We start from the raw sequence: 20,484 nt of genomic DNA on the forward strand, positions 1-20,484 counted from the left end.
GAATTTCTTCATAGCAAACACCATGGACAATCCCTCTCTTTTTGTTGTCGAGTAGTTCATTTCCATCTCAGTGAGTTGTCTGCTAGCAAACCTCACTGGATAATCTAAGTTGTGCTTACTAGGTTTGCACAACACTGCCCCCACGGAAAACTTAGAAGCATCGATGTGCACGTGGAAGGTAATGGTCCAATCTGAGGCTCCTAGAATTGGTGCCATGGTTCAAGCCTTTTTCAACTCTTCGTACACTCGTTGGCATGCCTCGGTTCACTCGAAGATAATCAGCAGCTTGTACAATGGTCTGGCGATCAGCGCATAGCTCAGTACAAACCGCCGATAGTACCCTGTATGCCCTACGAAGCATTGAACTCCCTTGTAATTAAGTGGTGGTGGAAGGTCAACAATAACCCTGACTTTTGAGAAGTCAGTGGCAATGCCGTTCTTCGACACCACGTGCCCTAAGATACATCCGTGCTTTACCCAAAATTGGCACTTTAAGGGGTTCAAGGAGAGACGATATAAGCGACACCGTTCAAAGACTGCACGGAGTTTGTCTAAGTGTTCGATCCAGGTTGAATGGACACACAGGTTGTCGACAAAGACTTCTAACTCCTTACGAAGCATGTCCTTAAAGATGGTGCACATGAGGCATTGGAAAGTGGCAGGGGCATTAGTCAACCTGAAGGGCATGACTATGTAATGTAAGCAAAGACGCCCCACTGAGTGGCGAAGGCGGTCTTGTGCCTGTCCGCAGGATACACTTGCACCTGGTTGTACCCTGAGAAGCCGTCCAGAAAACTGTAGGCTTCCTTGCTTGCCACCCTCTCAAGCATGTGCTCTGTGTATGGCAATGGATAGTTGTCCCTCTTCGTAGCAGCGTTCACCTTCTTGTAATTGACACACACTCAGATTTTTCCATTCTTTTTCATCACGATGACTATGGGTGCTACCCAGTCTGTGTGCTCAATTTCGTAAAGGAATCCCGCTCTCATCAGCTTGTCAATTTCCTCTTTGACAGCATGAGCATGTTTTGGATTCATAGGGTACGATCGCTGCTTGACCGGCGTTGCGTGTGGCATCGTAGGTATGTTCTGAGTCACGACACTTGGATCTGCCCCCTTAAGCTCTTCCAAGGACTAGGCGAATATGTCTATGTACTCTCGCAAGAGAGCGACAAGACTAGTTTCTTCATCCTCAGTCAAGTCGTCTGCACTGAAGACTGGTCGGGGTGTTTCCCCTTCTTGGGCTAGATTCACCTCCTTGACCTTGGCTGGTCCCTCGATTGGTTCGTTGGTTTGTCCTTGACGTTTGTTACCTAACATAACTACTACCCTTTCCCCTTTTTTGAATTTTGTGAAGCGCTTAGGGAGGTCCTGCGGTTTTTGCTGTTCTTCCGTTCGCGTATCCCTGGGTTGTCTTACCCTTTCCTGCCTTAACCGTCCGCGCCTCAGGTGGACGGGTAGGTCTCCCTTCGTGCGTCTAGTCGTAGGTGGCCTAGGGATTTCTGGATCACTATCTGAACTAACCTGTGACTCAGAGTCGAACTCCTCATCTTCTCTAGAAGAGGTAGTCTCCCCTGGTGGACGCAGTTCAGATGGTGATTCTGTCCTAAGGACTGGTGTTGTCCTTGTTTGGGCTAAGCCTACTTGTTCAAGGTCTATTGCTCCTAGGTGTTCCAACCACACACGGTCACATTCCCTGCGCATGACCCCTCGCTCTATCCTAAAGATATTTCTTTTCTGCAGCTTGGAGTCTGCTCGTATTTGCTCTATTTCTTGTCCTTTAGTGTCATATTCTACGGTATCCACTTCACCCTCAGTTTCATCACTGAAGGATTGACAGTCTTCGTATTCGTTGTTAGAATCCCCTTCATCAGACTGCTCGTCATCTCCTAGGGCTTGGTACACCTCTTGTCGTTGGCCAGGGAGTAGGGCCTAGTTATACATGAGGTTTAAGTCATGCACTCCGGTCCATTGCCACTTGGATTCACCTAAGAGATCCTGGAGTGGTTTGAAGTTTGCAGTTGAATTGCCAGCTAGCTTGTCTGTCAAGTATTCCAGCATCTCCTGGAGTTCCCTTTTGTTAGTTGGGACTTGGAAGTTGAGGCTTAGGCTTTCCCTGAAGGGTTCTTGCCATCATGCAGACTGGTACGAAGAGTGTGTCACTAGGCTTGCCTATCGTTTTGATGGCTTGCTCATATGCCTCATGATCTGAGAATGGCAAGTCAATTGTAGCAAGAACATGCATCCAATCCCACTCATCCTCTGGGCATGGGATATACTTGGTCAAGGGCCCATAGGACTCCTTGATCTGAGTGTTACCCTTGAGCATAGCAGAGATGGCATCTAGGTCAACTGGTGAGGCCTTCCAAGTATCCATCTCTATCCTTACGGCATTCGTTCTGTTGCCAAGGAAGATCAAGCCGTTACCCCAATCTTCGATGACTCTAGCATTGCGCATCTAGGGTCGGCCTAGTAGGATATCGTAGTCCACTCCCTTCATGACTATAAAGTAGACAGAGAACTGGACGCCTGCGATCTTCACTGGCCAATTCTTAAGTACCCCGAATGGCTTTACTCTCACACCATTTTCTAGTGTGACATTAAACCTAGCAGTTTCGACAGGCGGGTTTCCCCAAGTCTGAAGCACTGTGTGGCTAAGCACACTAACCTCAGCTCCCGTGTCTAAGATTCCCTTTCTTGTTGTGTCGCCTAGGGCTAGGACCGGTAAGATTGTGTGCATCTCAGAACCTTCCCAGAAGGCATTGACGTGCAAGGATTTAGGCACAGAGTGCAGCTCAAACTCGGTATTTTCGGGTTCCTGCGTCATGGTCTTGAGGGTCTGCCGTGACCTGCTCTCGTGACCCTTTGACCCACTACTTAAGATCTTGCCATAGGGTAGGATGCTGCCTAAGCAGATCTCCTAGGCTAAGTGTTACAGGGGTAGTCACTAGCGTGGTTAGGAGATCGTTGGATACTCGTCTCTCCCCTAACTTGGATTGTCCTGGCCAATGGCCTGATCTGCAGCTCTGTAGCATCAAGGCTTGGTCTTAGCGACACTGCTTGTGGTGCGGTTGCTTCTTTCGACTTAGGTTGAGGTGGTGATATTAGCGTGCTTACACTAGACAGATCATCGATCTCATCCTCTATGATGGGCTCAGCGTCCTTGAGATGCTCTTGAGCCTGCTTCACCCATTCCTTCACCTTTTCTATGGCCTCTAATTATCACTTCGGATGCGGGTATTCCCCTACCTTAGCGCTTCCCTTTTTGGCCGTCTTAGGGCTGAAGTCTCTGCCTCTACGTCTGAAACCTTATTTCCAGCAGGCAGAGTCATAGCACTCTCAATTTTTAGTGCGACTTTAGCTTCCGATCTCTTCTTTTTTGGCCTACGGCTTTTCTTCCCTATTGAGGCTGCATCAAGATTGCTAGGTCCTGGCAGAGAGATGCCAGTCTGCTTCGTTTGGGCTCAGGTCATGACTTGCAATGGGATAGGTGTGGCTTCCCCATTGAGGTTTTCGACACCAAACAGCCCCAATGGAACAGATGGTATGTTGGCTGAGCTAGAAGATGGCTTTCGCTTTGGGCAATCTGGGAAGAGATGGGTGATTCCGCACTCTGCGCACCTTTGGTCAGCCTTGTCTTTGTTTTGCTGCTCTCTTTCAGGGCAGCGTGATGAGACATGACTGGAGTGAGCACAAGTCCAACAGATGATTGGATCCTGCATCCGCCCTCCCAAGCCTCTACCTCATCCTCTTCCTAACGCCATCAGCGCCACGGGTCGATAGTCCATGAGGACAGCGTTGCCCTCTTCGTCATGCGAGACATAAGGGTATATGTAAGTTTCTTCCTCACTTGGCTCCTCCACGTAGTGGACTCGAGCATCGCTCGGTGGATGGGTCACGTAAGGACCAGGTAGTCTAGGGATGCCCGTAGGATTTATTTCCATCCTAGGAACAGCTGGCTTCATATCATTAGGCGTAGGAAGGGCCAATGGGGCTCCCCTTCCGAAGAATGGCTGCAACCTATTCGCTAGGTAAGGCTAGCCGTAGGGTTGCGAGTACGGAAATCTTCTTGGTAATCTACAATGAGCGACATCATGGCCAAACCTACCACAGTTAGCACAAGGTCTTGACCTAGGGTCTTGACACTCGACTGGTAAGTGGTTTTCGCCACAGTACACGCATTGGACGTGCGGGCGCATTGGTCGTCTCAACATGTCTTGCAACTTGGCTAATTCCATCTTGACATCAGCCTCGGTGGCCGTTCCCTTATCTTGGGATGATGGGATTGATCGCTCACTAGAGACTGACGCTCTTTCTAAACCTCGCAAGTTGGTCTCCTCTACATTCGAGCTCCTGGAGCTCTGCTCTTTCAGCTGATCATCGACTCTGATGGCTTCCTTAAACACTCTAGCTATCGCATCTCGTTGCAAGCTTGAATTGCCTGCCAATGCCTTTATAACTCCTCGTCTCGAATTCCGCTGATGAATACAGTCGAGACTGCTCTTTCAGTCGGTTGCTTGCCCAGAGGGATTCTCTTGAAGAGACTTCTCACATGGGTTACGTAGTCGCAAATGTCCTCCTTCTCTTTCTGCTTGACGTTCATCAAGCGTACTAGTAGGTTATCAGAGTATCCAGGCTTGGCGAATCTCGTAATGAAGAGATCCTTGAGGCAATTGAAGTTGGCTCACTCTACATCATCTAGGCTCGTATATCACGTCCTACCCTTGCCGCCTAGGCAAAGCCCGAATGCTTGCGAGCGTTGAGTTAGGTCATTGAGGTCGTTGGCTTCGTAGACTTGCTCAAACTGCTCAACAAAGCTGTATGGGTCATCATAGGATTGGTACTTATCGAGTTGCTTGGCAATGATTGGTATTTTGGACTGGCTCTTTGAGCCTTGGTTCGCCCCTAGTCCTGCGAGCAACGATGTTGCTAATGTAGTGGCACTCTGTTCTGCAGCAGCCGTGTTATCTAGCAGTCACTTAATGAGAAGCTTGCTCAATGTCAAGTCCCCCTCTAGGGCTCTCTCGTGATCTGTTCGGTTCCTACCTGCTAAGTTCAACACTCGCTGCACCTCGTGCAACTTCGTACTTTGCCTTTGGCTTCTAGCCTACTGATCCCTATTGTATTTGGCCATGCTTTGCAATGCTTTGTGGGCTAGCTTTCTCTCCTCTTCTAGATCTGTGATGATGGCGTCCGCTGTCCTACCACGGTTCTCATACCGGGTGTGTGTGTTGTAACTTCTTACCAGCTCTGCTGAATAGCATCTGGGAAGACGTTCAAATCGAGTTCCTCATTAGACCAGCGGTCTGAGCTTTCCTCTGCCATTGTCGAGTTGTCTTGCTTCACCAAGCTATCGATCAGGTTCAGTAGACTTGTTAAATCCACGTCGTTGGTGCCCCTTGCTTGGTCCTAATCTGCACTTTGATGATTTGTCTATGTCTTGGGTCCTCTCCTATTGGTGGGTTCCTTGAGTGGTTTATCTGAGTGAGTTCCTTTAGTTATTGAATACAAACCTCAATTTATGATCACTCAGTGCGTGTGTCGTTTCTCGTGCACTTGTGCTCAATCAGGCTTTCAGCTTTCTTAAGTGTACTTGAAGTGCGGAAATTCCATGTGAGTGCAACAAGCAATTCCTAGGCGTCTTATGCACTCTTGCTTGTTTCGGGCCTGATAGGCTTGTAGATCGATTTTCTAGCCGTTTTGTCAGGGTTTAGGGTTTTTCTCATATGTCACCTTGTTCTTTTTCAGTCAATCAGGTTTTACAGCTCAACAGTTTGCATCTAAGTCCTTGGGTCTCGCAACTGCCTACTTCTAGCTCCTAAGCAGTGGCGTGCTACGATTTTTTCCTATTACGTGTGCCAGAATCAAGTTCTGAGTGCACGAAGGGTTTCGACAATTTGCACCGCTGCCTTTTAGCCGGGTCATGTCAAGTTTCTGAAAATTTTGATAAAAAGTTGCACTCGGACCAACTGGTCCGAATTGCAGGGTCCAAGTAGGTCACTCGGACGGGCCAAGGCACAGGGCTGAGGGCCGAATTTCAGGGTTAGACTCGGACGGTTTTGATTCGGACGGCCGAATGGAAAATTTGGACAAGGTGATTCGGACAGGCCGAATGGCACTTGGGCCAAGGGCCGAATGTGGAAAGTGGCCGAGGGCTGAATTGGAGACTCAAATGGGTCGTTTAGACGGGCCGAGGCCGAATGTGCCACGTGGCCGAAAGGTTGACTTGGACGGGCCGAATGGGTGGGCTTGGACAGTTTTGATTCGGACGGTGTCTGAGGGCCGGGTTCGAGGGCCGACTAGGGTTTGGGCCAAGTGGACCGAGTGACAGGTGCCGAGGGCCGATTCTGGGACTCAGCCCAGAAAAGGCTACTCGAACGGGCCGAGTGCGGCGCGCATAAACAACACAAACACAAATTTGATCGATTTACAAGATGTAAGCAAGCACAATGGCCATGCACTTCTAGATCCTATCTAGGGGAGTAGATGTCAAGAATCGCGTGGTAGGGGGAGTTGCTCAAGATGATGCGCCGAACACACACTGAATGCACAAGGAGAAGCTCACTCAAGAGACAAGAAGAGAGATGGAGGCCAAAACATTTTCTTGCTGATTTCTTCTTCTTCTTCCACACTCTTTACAATGTACACAAAGTATAGATAAGATGCAACATAAAGGAAAGTGGCCTACTAAGTCAAACAATGCATAACCGACTACACTAGTCGACTGGCGCTATAACTATGCCAGCTGTAAATAGGTGTAACAACCTGAATATAATAAGTAATGAGTCAGTGGCCATGTGAGAGTCATAATGACCATTGGCGTACTAAGTGTAGACATGTGGACCCATCTAACCTGGCGGTCCATCATCAATGTCCACATGTGTTGAGCTTGTTATCTCAACACTCCCCCTCAAGCTCAACTGCATCTCTGCAACTCCAAGTAAGCTTCAAAACTTTTGAAGCTTCTCTGTACCCAATGCCTTCGTAAAGATATCAGCTATTTGATCTTGTGTGTTGACATACACCAAGTCAATCTCACCTGCTAGTACCTTATCTCTCACAAAGTGGTAGTGTACCTCAATATGTTTTGTCCTGGCATGGAACACAGGGTTCCTAGCCAACTGTATACTGCTCATGTTGTCACAATAAATGACAACTGGACCTTCCACATGCACATCCAAATCAGCCAATAACTTTTGCAGCCATACTACCTCACATGCTGCAACAACAACACCTCTATACTCAGCCTCTGTACTCGGCAAAGCAACTGTAGATTGCTTTTTGCTGCTCCATGCAACTGCTGCACTACCAAGAGAGAACATGTATCCGCTAGTAGATCTTCTATCAGACATACTACCATCCCAATCTGCATCTGTGTATCCAAACACCTGTACATCTGTACCTACCTCATAGAAAAGTCCATAATGTAATGTGGACTTCACATATCTCAATATGCATCTGACAGCATCCAAATGTGGCTTTCTAGGTACTTGCATAAACCGACTCACAAGACCAACAGTGTAGCTCAAGTCTGGCCTTGTAATGGTCATGTAGATCAAACTCCCCACTATCCTCCTGAACATAGTAGGGTCTTCTATCTCATCCCCAACATCAGCACTCAGCTTTACATTCTGCTCCAATGGGACTGAAAGTGGTTTGCATGCAGTCATACCATACTTGGACAACATATCCAAGCCAAACTGTCTTTGGGACAGCCATATACCATCACCACATCTGATCACCTCAATGCCAAGGAAGTACCTTAGCTCACCTAAATCCTTCATCTCAAACTTTATCTTCAAACAACCCTTGACTTCAGCAATCCCACTATCACTATCACCTATAATAATCAAGTCATCCACATAGATGACTATGATGACCAAACCTGCATCTCCCTTTCTCACATAAAGTGAGTGATCACCATCAGAAACATAAAAGCCAATATTGACAAGATGATCTCTGATCTTGTCAGACCATGCTCTAGGTGCTTGCTTGAGCCCATAGAGTGCCTTCTTCAATCTGCACACATATGTGGGATGCTCTAAATCTTCATAACCTGCTGGCTGATCCATATACACTTCTTCCTGCAAATCACCATGTAAGAAGGCATTCTTTACATCCATTTGCTACAACCTCCAACCTTTGGCTGCTGCCAAAGCAATCACACATCTGACAGTTGCCATCCTAGCAACTGGACTCAAGGTTTCATCATAATCTATGCTATATGTTTGGGCATAGCCTTTTGCAACCAGCCTAGCTTTGTACCTGCTAATAGAACCATCTGCATTGTGCTTAATCTTATACACCCAGTTACATCCAATAGCTTTCTTTCCCTTCGGCAATGATACTAGATCCCAAGTCTTATTGGCCTCTAATGCAGCCATCTCCTCATCCATTGCTGCATCCCAATGAGCATGACCAACAGCCTTCTCAAAACATGTGGGCTCAACATCCTCAACTAGTTTCACCATATAAGCATAATAGTGAGCTGCATAACCTTCAAAACCAGATCTTTTAACAGGGTATCTCACCTTGCTAGACCTGCGTACCACTGGATCACTCAATGGAGTCTTTGCATTAATGCGTGCTCTCTGCACACTTGGAGTCCTCACTGAAGGAATGCCAAGCTCATCATCCAAGCTCTCTGAGCCACTGGAGTCTCCATCAAGAACTGCATCAATTCCTTCTGACACTTTATTCTTTCCTTTGTCTTTACCTGTATTGCTACTAGATGCACTGGAAGATGTAGAGGTACTCCTTAGTCTCCCAGACCAAGGACTACCTGATGATGTCTCTGGTCCACTAAGAGTTCGTGATTCTTGCTTTTCAGCCTGCACATGAGTGTCATGATCATCATCATCATCCAATGCATCACCACTAGATACATACCAACTGCTCATTTCATCAAAGATGACATCCCTGCTTACTCTGAACTTACATGTGACAGGGTTGTAACAGCGATACCCTTTCTGCTCTAAAGAGTATCCAATAAAGACACACTTTTCAGCATTTAGATCCAGTTTCTTCCGCAACTCATCTGGCACATGAACATATGCAATGCAGCCAAACACTTTCAAGTGTGAAACATCAGCCTTCTTACCTATAAAACATTCTTTGGGGGTCATACCATGAACTGCAGCTGTGGGAGTTCTGTTCATAATACAAATGGCAGTATGAACAGCCTCAGATAAAAAATGCTTAGGAATATTCTTTTCAGCCATCAAGGCATGTGCAACTTCTGCAATATGCCTGTTTTTCCTTTCCGCAACCCCATTTTGCTGTGGGGTATACCTGCATGTGAACTGTCTCTTTATCCCATGAGACCTCAGAAAATCCCTGAACTCATTTGAGAGGTACTCTCCCCCTCCATCTAACCTCAAGCACTTTCTTTACTTTCAAGCTTGTTTCTCTTTCAACTGCAGCCTTGAAAGTTCTAAAGTGCTCAAAAGCTTCACTCTTTTCCTTCATAAAATATACCCACAACTTTCTAGAAAAATCATCAATGAATGTGATAAAGTATGAACTACCTCCAAGAGATACATTTTGTGTAGGCCCCCAAATGTCTGTATGCACAACATCAATGATATTTCTGCTTACATCTCTGTCATGTGAAAATGGTTGTCTTGCCTGCTTACCAAACTGACATGCTTCACATACCTTCTAAAATTCTGCAACTCTAAATGTAGGCAAACCTGTAACCAACCCTTTGGACTGCATTAATTTCAGCCTCTGTACATTTGCATGTCCAATGCGTTTGTGCCAAATTTCAATGTCTGCAACAACACCTTTTCCTTTGGCATACATAGCAGCATTCATAGTAGGAATTCCAGCATCCAGAGTAAACATACGTCCAACTCTACTTCCCTTTGCTACCAACCTGCACTTATCATTGAAGTCTTCTACAAAGCAGCCCTTTGCATTAAATCTGACTTGTAGCCCTTGCTCCGACTGACACCAAGTTCTTTGCATTAAATCTGACTTGCAGCCCTTGCTCTACCATTTGACCGACTGACACCAAGTTCTTTGCATTAAATCTGACTTGCAGCCCTTGCTCTACCATTTGACCGACTGACACCAAGTTCTTTGTAATAGATGGCACATGTAATACATATGAAAGACTCTTTGTCTTACCATCATGCAAGGACAAGGGAACTTTTCCAATGTGTGAAATTGGGTGGCATGAATCATCACCCGTCTGCACATAACCTACATTTTGCAAATCCTGCATCTCTCCAAATCATTCTGCATGGCTGGTCATATGATTGGATGCACTTGAATCAACATACCAAACATCTTCATGTGTTCCCTTTCCTGTAACAGCATTCAGCATATGCTTCATAACAAACAAACGTTCATTTTTGTCTTCATTCTGCCGTGAAGACGATGCATAGTTTCCTTGCTGCAACTTACCACTCCGAATATCATCTTTCTTAGCATAACATTGGGCTGCAATATGACCTGTTTTGCCACAGTAGTGACACACAATACTAGAATTGTTAGAGCCTCTATTTTGCCATTCACCTCTTCCTCTAAAGCTCCCCCTGCCTCTAAAGTTACCACGACCTCCTGAAACCTGCATATCGCCAAATTGCTGATTCAATCTGTTTTGTTGGTTGTCACTACCACGTCTTGTACCACGGCCTCTTGAAGAGAACCTGCCACGTCCCCTTCCTGAACTAGAGTAGAAAGCTTGGACCTGTTCACCACTTCTTTCAGATGTCTCACTCTGCATGTTGATCTCTTCAGCGATCATAAGGAAGACCAACTCATCGAAATCTGGAAATGGCTTTCTGACATATACGGAAGTTACAAAAGACTTCCAAGCCTTTTCATTGTTAAGTCCATCCAAGGTAGACAACACCAAATCATCATCATCGGGCATTGCATCAATCGCTGCCAATGCATCTGCAATGCTTCTTACCTTCAGTGCATACTCATTGATAGACATCTTCCTTTTCTTCAATGTTTTCAACTCTTGCTTGAGTTGAATCTTTCGTGCCTTTGTATTTACAGAAAACATACTTTCAAGTATGGTCCAAGCTGCATATGAATTCTCTGCATTTCTAATGTGTCCCAACATATTATTGTCAATTACTGCAGACAACCAATACATGACCTTCTTATCTTTTGCATTCCATTCTTTCCGTGCCTTTGTCTCTTCTGCCGTTGGAGGATCACTCATTTCCGGCTCCTTTTCTTCACCTGAAACAAACTCGTAGAGGCCTTTTCCAATAAGGAAGTTCGTGACACGGAACTTCCATGAAGGGTAGTTGTTCTTGTCAAGCTTCTCAATGATGGGGCTTCCACCGTTCTCTGCCATTATCACAAAATTAATACCAACATCAAGCAAATCTTCTGCAACCCTTGACCTGTAGTGCACAGTTATACACCAGACAGCCTTTTTCACTGTCTGCTCAACAATACATGCAATCTGTAATCTGTTTGCAGATAAACCTTGTGTTTACTCACTGATAAACACCTTTGAACTTACAGATCTGAAATCTGTAACCTGCGCACCCACTTTCGGTCAATACAGTCGAAGTCATAGCGTACCATGACATTGCTGTCCGCAATCTTGCGGCTCTAAAACGGGCCCTGAAACGGCCTCAAATGCCCAAAATAACTGCGGAAAAACCCTAAAGGGCTTATTTGTAGAATATACAGCACTCTTCATGCACACCAAATCTCACTGCAATTTGAAATTTTCGCTCTGCCCTGCTTCCGATGCCTCCACAGGCACTATCCAAGAGAAAGAGTGGAAGGATGGGAGAGCTTCTTACCCGTGGCTTGCTTACTCGAACCTTGCTTCTTCTCCTTTGCTTCAACCTTTGAAATCAGCCTCTCTCAGTGGTGCGGCTCTGATATCATGTCAAGAATCACGTGATGGGGGGAGTTGCTCAAGATGATGCGCCGAACACACACAGAATGCACAAGGAGAAGCTCGCTCAAGAGACAAGAAGAGAGATGGAGGCCAAAACGTTTTCTTGCTGATTTCTTCTTCTTCTTCCACACTCTTTACAATGTACACAAAGTATAGATAAGATGCAACATAAAGGAAAGCGGCCTACTAAGTCAAACAGTGCATAACCGACTACACTAGTCGACTAGCGCTATAACTATGCCAAATGTAAATAGGTGTAACAACCTGAATATAATAAGTAATGAGTCAGTGGCCATGTGAGAGTCATAATGACCACCGGCGTGCTAAGTGTAGACGTGTGGACCCATCTAACCTGGCGGTCCATCATCAATGTCCACATGTGTTGAGCTTGTCATCTCAACAGTAGAGGGAGAGATTCATATACTGAACGGGCCGGTAAGCGTATCGGTGATGCGATCGAATCGATACGGGATGGAGCTTTCTATCTCTCTCTCTCTCTCTCTCTCTCTCTCTGAAATGGCACAAATGAGCTCTCCCTTGGCCTCTTGGCTCTTATACCCCTTCCCAAGTGTGGTGTTGATGCCCCCAATCACTCACTTGCCGATCTTAGGCATCGCTAGCGAGCGTTTTACCAATTTTTGCATGATTTGTGCCCTGTTTTGAAACAGTAAACCCTACCCTTCTCCGGTTCGATTTCCTAATTCTAACCTACGCTAAATGCAAAAGAAATCGAAGGCAAAAAACTGAAATAACTTCTCCATATTTTTGAATCATCAAACAACCAAAATATCCCAAAATACTTACTTGTTTTGAAGATAAAAAATACCCAAACTTCCCACCTATCTGAAGCTCTGTTTTCGGCATGAATCCCCTACTTTGATACTCGATATGAGGCGCGCAAGTGCTCAAGCTTGAATCCGTTGGTCCTGGCAACAGAACCAAAATGTAGTGGGAGCTCACGCTCAAGTGCCAAGACCCACGGACCACTTATTGCTTCAAGCATTTCAAGCGAGCTCTAATGGCTATCTCTCACCTAGCCGACGCGCCGTTGATTCTACGAGTGTAGTGAGCTTACCTTGATGTCGATGAGAGTAGCCTCCTTTCTCGCACACCTCGGTAGCTCCACGATTCTTGATGCGCTAGCTCAAGCATCCTCAAGCCTCCTCCATCTCCAAGCTCCATCCTCCATAGCCGTGCGCGTGAGAAAAGAGAAGAGAAGAGAAGAGAAGAAGAGAAGAGGAGATGGTGAAGAGCTTCATCCTCTTGATCCCTCACTCCCACATACTCACTCCCTCACACTCTCATACTCCCTCTCCCAAGAGCACACACAAGCAAGAGAAGAGAGGAAGAGAAGAAGAAGAGAGCTCTTGTTAGCCACGCACCAAAAGAATGAGCTTCCATTCACTTTTTGAACTTTATATACAAGCCCTAAAATCCCATGGGCACCCATCCCCTTTTTTACATGACCGGCCATTGTGGCAAGGTCCTTTTTCCATTTCCCTCTTCTAGTCTTATGCCTCTAGCCTATGCCCGTCTAATATTTTAGAATTGGCACAGGAGGGAGCCTAGCGCTCTTTTACAAGAGTTTTCCAAGTTTTTTGAGGCGCCTTTCATTTAAATTTGTGCCTTTGGTCTCGACTTAGCTTTTAGAGGTCGCCTGCATGTCTTTCCTCTTCTTCCATGCTTTTTCTGATTTTTCCTTCATTTTTTGCCATTTTTCGCCATCTCGACTTGGGATTAACATTAGCCCCCTTTGAGACGAGTGCCAGTCCCATGGCACTTCTATGTTGTTGTAGGGTGGTAGGCACTTGGGCAATGATGGTGTAAAGGGAAGGGCCACATGTAGATTCAGGTGCGTGTGGAAGTTGATGTTTGTTGGGGAAGCCAAATGGAAAGCGAGTGGTTGATGGGGGCCTCCAAAGTTGGTGGTTTACAGCTTGTGTGATGCCTGAAAAGAGAAGGTGCGGTGCTCTTCCTAAGGGGAGTGTCTACCTTACTGTGTTAGTGCAGTGTGCTCGTGCTAGTGGAATGGGGAGGTGGATCTAACTGCAGGCAAGCCTGGGTGATGTCCCACACTTGAGGACCCCATTTGTGTTAAGGGAGGTGCATGGCAAGTGGCTTACAGTGATAGGTCTAACCATAGGCAAGTGTTAGCTCCCTAGGCATGTCCAGCCCTTGATGTGCCCTAAGCATGAAGTGGGAAAGCAAAAAGGGCTAGGGGGTTAGGAGCAGAGCTGGCCGACCGAAGCCACTGGGCACGCCTAACTTGAGAACCCCTAGGTGCAGTGATTGTTGAGATATCGAGCTCCACTCATGATATGCCAGGGTGACCGTTGTGTATTTATGTCACCGACTTGTTAGCTGTAGATGCGGTTGGTACACCGCCCATGAATAATAGCTAGATGACAACTATCCTTATCTACTCTAGTTCATGGCTCAGTTAGTATGCCACCTTAGTTAGTTGAGTTTGGTTTGAGACCCACATATAGGGTTGTTCTATTTCTATGTATGAGAGTTCTTTTTGGCTTACACAACTAAGGAGAGGAAAACTGTTTTTAGCTTCCACCTTTGTGTGCATTCCCCCATTGTGCAAGCAAGAAAGCTACAAGTGAGACTCCTTCCTTCTCTCCCACAATCTTGACATGGTATCAGAGCCTTCTTCGTGGTAAGGAGCTCAAGAAAGCAAACCAAGTTTGCGGTGTTCTGGTAAGAGGACCAGTGTTGCTTTCATTTTTCTGTTTTGGGAGTAAGTCTCTGCAGAGGCAGCATAGCCGAAAAGTGCAAGAGTGCATTGTCTCAGATTGAGACGCCCTTCGCGGTGCAGCAAGAGGGCAGTATATGCTACACAAAAGGGCTTTAGCCCTTAGTTGCTCTGTTTTTTTGATTTGAGGCCATTTTGGGGCCTGTTTTGGAGGCGGAAGTTTTCTGCATGCACTCAGGAAAAGGCCCTGTTTTATGCTGTGCGACCACTGTTCTACAGGTCGGTGAAAAGTTACTATAGAAATTGCATCGTATGCTTGTGCGCAGAGACATTGGGAGTTACAGAATCATCTTTGTTGCCTATTGATGCAAAATCGTCACTAGGAAGTGACTGTGTGGTCAAATACCACTTTTGTCAGTTTTGTAGATTTGCCCTTGTGAGGCTAAAGCTGTGTTCTTTGCAATGATAGAATTTTTTGTAGTGTTCTGTAATGGCGTCTGATTCTCTTTCACAGATTGTCACTGAAAAGCTTGACAAGAACAACTTCCAAGCATGGAAGTTCAGAATGTCGAATTTCCTTATGGGAAAAGGATATTGGGAATTCGTTGTAGGAAATGAAGCAGAACGAGTTCTTCCTCATGTTCCCAATCAATAGAAAATGCAGGCATTTAAAGCACGGCATGGCATGGCATTTAAAGCATGTCTATCAGCATTTCAGACTCTATGATTGTGCATATTCAAGATGCAAGTACGCCAAAGGAGGCATGGGATACTTTGTCAAAAATGTATAGCACAGATATGCAAGCCATGAAAATGCAGCTCAAGCAAGAGTTGCACAATGTGCAAAGAGAAAGTATGAGCATCAATGACTACCACATGAAGGTGAAGAAGTTTGCAGATGCACTTGCTTTCATTGGGTCGCCAATGGAAGATGATGATTTAGTTTCTGTGACCTTGAATGATCTAGGAAAGGATTATGCACAGTTCTAAACATCCATTTCCGTTCGTGAAAGATTTTCTGATTTTGAGGAGTTGATTGCTCTTCTAATTTCTGAGGAGCAGAGAAATGGTGGTGCATCTTCTTCAGGAGGAACTTCAAAAGAATGTGTCTTCTACTCAAATGCTGGAAGAGGTAGAGGCAGAGGTAGAGGTGTCAAGATTGTAGGAGAGAAGGAAGGAGTCTCGCTTGTAGCTTTCTTGCTTGCACAATGGGGGAATACACACAAAGGTGGAGGCTGAAAATAGTTTTCCTCTTCTTAGTTGTGTAAGCCAAAAGAACTCTAGTACAAAGAAATAGAAGAACCCTTTACATGGGTCTCAAACCAAACTCAACTAACTAAGGTGGCATACTAACTGAGCCACGAACTAGAGTAGATAAGGATAGCTATCATGTAGCTATTATTCATGGGCGGTGTACCAATCGCATCTACAGCTAACAAGTCGATGACATAAATGCACAACGGTCACCCTGGCATATCACGAGTGGAGCTCGATATCTCAACACTCCCCCTCGAGTTCAATCCTAATTCTTGCACACCAAGCAGGTCTGTGAACTTGCGCAGCTTCTCTGCGCCCAATGCCTTCGTAAATATGTCAACTATCTGATCCTCTGTGCTGACATAAACTAGATCAATAAGACCTAGTAAAACCCTCTCCCGCACATAGTGATAATGCACCTCAATGTGCTTTGTTCTAGCATGATATACTGGGTTATTTTCCAAGTGTATACTGCTCATGTTGTCACAATAAATGACAACTGGCCCATCTGTAGGCTGATGCATATCATAAAGTAGCTTATGCAACGAATCTACCTCACATGCAGCCATTGCTGCGCCCCTGTACTCAGCCTCTGTGCTCGACAAGGCAACTGTAGGCTGTTTCTTGCTGCTCCAAGTGACTGCAGCACTCCCAAAAGAGAACACATATCCACTAGTAGATTGTCTATCAGAAATAGTGCCAGCCCAATCAGCATCAGTGTATCCATGCAACTATATCTAAACCCCAGTCTCATAAAGTAGTCCATACTGCAATGTGGACTTCACATACCTGAGTATGCGTCTAGCCGCATCCAAATGCAGTTTCCTTGGAGCCTGCATAAACTGACTTAAAAATCCAACAACATAGCTCAAATTTGGCCTGGTAATAGTCATATAAATCAAACTTCCTACTATGCGTCTGTACATAGTAGGGTCTTCCAGAAGCTCACCTGCATCTGCGCTCAGCTTCACATTCTGCTCCAAAGGAACTGAAATAGGCTTACAACCTTTCATCCCATATTTGGACAACATGTCCAATCCATACTACCTCTACAAGAGCCGTATCCCACTTGGTGATCTAATCACCTCAATGCCCAAGAAATAACGTAGCTCTCCCAAATCCTTCATCTCAAACTTCTGCTTCAATAGCATTTTCACATGAAGGATATCTTCATCACTATCACCTGTGATAATCAAATCATCAACATAAATGACAAGTAGCATAATACCTTTCTCTGTTTTTCTCACATAAAGTGAGAAATCTGCCTTGGAAACTTGAAAGCCAATAGTGACAAGATACTGTCCTATCTTGTCAGACCATGCTCTAGGTGCTTGCTTCAAGCCATACAAGGCTTTCTTCAACCTGCAAACAAACTCAGGATGAACAGCATGCACATAACCTGGTGGCTGCTCCATATAGACCTCTTCTTGCAAATCACCATGCAAGAAGGCATTCTTTACATCCATCTGATGTAAAGACCATCCCTTTGATGCAGCCATAGCAATGACTACTCTTACGGTTGCCATCCTTGCAACCGGACTAAATGTTTCTTCATAGTCAATGCCATATGTTTGTGCATACCCCTTGACTACTAATCTTGCCTTGTATCTGTTCACAGAACCATCAGCATTGTGCTTCACCTTATAAACCCACTTACAACCAATTGCATTCTTACCTTTAGGCAAAGGTACTAACTCCCATGTAGCATTTGCTTCCAAGGCATCCATTTCTTCATCCATGGCTTTCTCCCATTTTTCTTTTCCCATGGCTTGCTCAAAAGATGTGGGTTCTGGTTCTTGTATCACTTTGACCATATATGCATAGTGAATGGCTGTAAATCCATCATATTTCAGCCTATCCACAGGATACCTAGCTCTTGTAGACCTGCGCAAAGTAGGTTCACTCCCAGGTGCTCTCAAAACATCCCTGGTCTTCCTTACTCCAGGTGTAACAATAGAAGGAATACCCAACTCATCATCAATGCTCTGTTCTGAGCCACTGGATTCATCATCCACATAAGAGTGACCTGCATTCACATCAAACATGGGCTGATCTACCTTCTCTTTTCCTTTTTGTGATACCTGCATACCACTATCTGCATTGCTTTGAGAAGATTCTCCTGATCTCAATCTATCTGTCCATGGCGAAGAATGTGAACCACTACTAGAGGACGCTCCAGGTCCACTAATATCTTGTAACTGCTGCTGTGAATTCTGTGCAACATTACCATTTTGTGCATCTACATTATCAATCACATTTACTGGTTTATACCAGCTACTCATCTCATCAAAAACAACGTCTTTGCTCACTGTAAACTTACGAGTAGAAGGGTTATAGCATCTATACCCCTTTTGCTGCTGCAGAGAGTAACCAATAAAGATGCACTTCTCAGCTTTTGGATCCAACTTGGATCTCAACTCATCTGGCACATGAACATAGGCAATGCAACCAAAAATTTTCAAATGAGAAATATCAGGTTTCGTACCAGTATACATCTCCTCTGGAGTCATCCCATGTATTGCTGCAGTGGGAGTCCTGTTCATTATGTATATTGCTGTAGACTGCTTCATCCCAGTAAAAATCTAGCAAGTCTTTTTCATTGAGCATGGCACGAGATACCTCTCCAATATGCCTGTTTTTCCTTTCTGCAATTCCATTTTGTTGTGGGGTATGACTGCATGAATATTGCTGCTTTATGCCATGCTCCTGTAGGAACCTTGCGAACTCATTTGAGAGGTACTCTCCCCCTCCATCTGACCTTAGGCATTTTATTTGTAGGCCTGTTTCTTTTTCAACCATAGCTTTAAGAGTTTTGAAATGCCCAAAAACTTCACTTTTCTTTTTCATAAAATACACCCAAACTTTTCTACTATAGTCATCAATAAAAGTGACAAAATAATGACAGCCTCCAAGAGATGCAACTTTAGTAGTCCACACATCAGAGTGGATTAATTCCAATGGCTTCTTACTCTCTTGAACATGTCTAGGAAATGGTTTCCTTGCCTGTTTTCCAAATTGACAGGCTTCACATACCTTATGCATTTCTGCAACCTTGAATTTAGGAAATCCTGCAACAATATTTTGGACTTGCATTGATTTAAGTGGCTGTACATTAACATGACCAATGCGTTTATGCCAGATATCAATATCTGCAACTACACCGGTCCCATGTGCAAACATTGCTGCACTCAATTCAGGCATGTCTGCATCCAACGTAAACATTCTGCCCTTCTTCTTTCCTTTCGGTATCAAGCGACCTTTATTTTTCATATCCTCAACAAAGCATCCATGAGAATTAAATCTGACCTGCAAGCCCTGCTCAACCATTTGACCAACAGAAACCAGGTTCTTTGTGATATTCGGGACATGAAATACATCCGACAGGTATTGCTTTTTCCCATCCTGCATAGACAAATAAATTTTTCCAATCTACACAATAGGATGTGTAGTATCATCACAAGTCTCCACAAATCCTAGTTTTTCCATTTTCCTTACATCCTGCATCCATTCTGCATGACCTGTCATGTGGTTTGATGCACCTAATTCAACATGCCACACATCATTGCTTTCTTCTGCACTTGTCACAGAATTGGTCATGTCCTGCACCATAAACAAATGCTCATTTCTGTCATCACCCTATCTACTAGAAGATGCATAATTCCCTTGTTGCAATTTTCCATTCATGATGTCATTCTGCTTTTTATAGCAGTCTTTAGCCATATGACCCATTTTACCACAGTAGTAGCATTCAACATTGCTGTTTGCATTTTGGCCTCTTTGCCATCCACCACGACCTCTTTGGCTCCCCCTGCCTCTAGAGTTACCACGTCCTCCTCCATAGGACTGGTTTTCTTGAGTTTGCTGCATATTCTGATTTCTACCACGGCCTCCAGATTGGCCTCCTCTTGTTGAGATATCGAGCTCCACTCGTGATATGCCAGGGTGACCGTTGTGCATTTATAGCACCGACTTGTTAGTTGTAGATGCGGTTGGTACACCGCCCATGAATAATAGCTACATGACAACTATCCTTATCTACTCTAGTTCGTGGCTCAGTTAGTATGCCACCTTAGTTAGTTGAGTTTGGTTTGAGACCCATATATAGGGTTCTTCTATTTCTTTGTACTAGAGTTCTTTCTGCTTACACAACTAAGAAGAGGAAAATTGTTTTCAGGCTCCACCTTTGTGTGTATTCCCCCATTGTGTAAGCAAGAAAGCTACAAGTGAGACTCCTTCCTTCTCTCCTACAATCTTGACATGGTATCAGAGCCTTGTTCGTGGTAAGGAGCTCAAGAAAGCAAACCAAGTTCGCGGTGTTCTGGTAAGAGGACCAGTGTTGCTTCCATTTTTCTGTTTTGGGAGCAAGTCTCTGCAGTGTCAAGATTGTGGGAGAGAAGGAAGGAGTCTCGCTTGAAGCTTTCTTGCTTGCACAATGGGGGAAGACACACAAGGGTGGAGGCTGAAAACAGTTTTCCTCTACTTAGTTGTGTAAGCCAAAAAGAACTCTAGTACAAAGAAATAGAATAACCCTATATATGGGTCTCAAACCAAACTCAACTAACTAAGGTGGCATACTAACTGAGCCACGAACTAGAGTAGATAAGGATAGCTATCATGTAGCTATTATTCATGGGCGGTGTACCAAC

This window comes from Lygodium microphyllum, chromosome 11, assembly GCF_053477565.2.
Source record: "Lygodium microphyllum isolate KBCC chromosome 11, Lygodium_microphyllum_v1.1.10, whole genome shotgun sequence".
NCBI classification, from domain to species: Eukaryota; Viridiplantae; Streptophyta; class Polypodiopsida; order Schizaeales; family Lygodiaceae; genus Lygodium; species Lygodium microphyllum.